Source organism: Neopelma chrysocephalum, unplaced genomic scaffold (assembly GCF_003984885.1).
Source record: "Neopelma chrysocephalum unplaced genomic scaffold, ASM398488v2 Primary Assembly neopelma1_360, whole genome shotgun sequence".
Classification (NCBI taxonomy): domain Eukaryota; kingdom Metazoa; phylum Chordata; class Aves; order Passeriformes; family Pipridae; genus Neopelma; species Neopelma chrysocephalum.
Window position 1 is genome coordinate 36,331 of NW_020898024.1, and position 260 is coordinate 36,590.

Here is a 260-nt window from a genome sequence, read left to right on the forward strand (position 1 = left end):
GGGGGGGGGCCCCCCCCCCCCCCCCCCCCCCCCCCCCCCCCTCACGGCGCTGCCCCCCCCCCTGCCCGCCCCCCCGCGGCGCGCGACGTCCGCCCTCACGGCGGCGGCGGCGGCACGTACGGCGGCGACCCCTCCCTCCCCTCACGGCGGGGGCCGGGCCCCCTCGCGCCCAGCCCAGCCCCGCCCCGCCGCGCCCGCACGGCCCCTCCAGGCTCCTCCTGGGCCTTACCGTCGGCGAGCGGCCGCGAACCGGGGGCTGA

The 260-nt window shown here is 86.9% G+C and overlaps 1 protein-coding gene across 2 annotated transcripts in view; it reads right to left on the reverse strand.

Moving 5' to 3' along the window:
• Positions 1–260, reverse strand: part of GMEB1 (glucocorticoid modulatory element binding protein 1) — a 10,896-nt gene extending 10,636 nt beyond the window's left edge. For both annotated transcript variants that reach the window (XM_027705878.1, XM_027705879.1), the window contains exon 1: positions 230–260. The gene's annotated coding sequence lies outside the window, so the exon portion shown is untranslated. The remainder of the gene's footprint in view (positions 1–229) is intronic.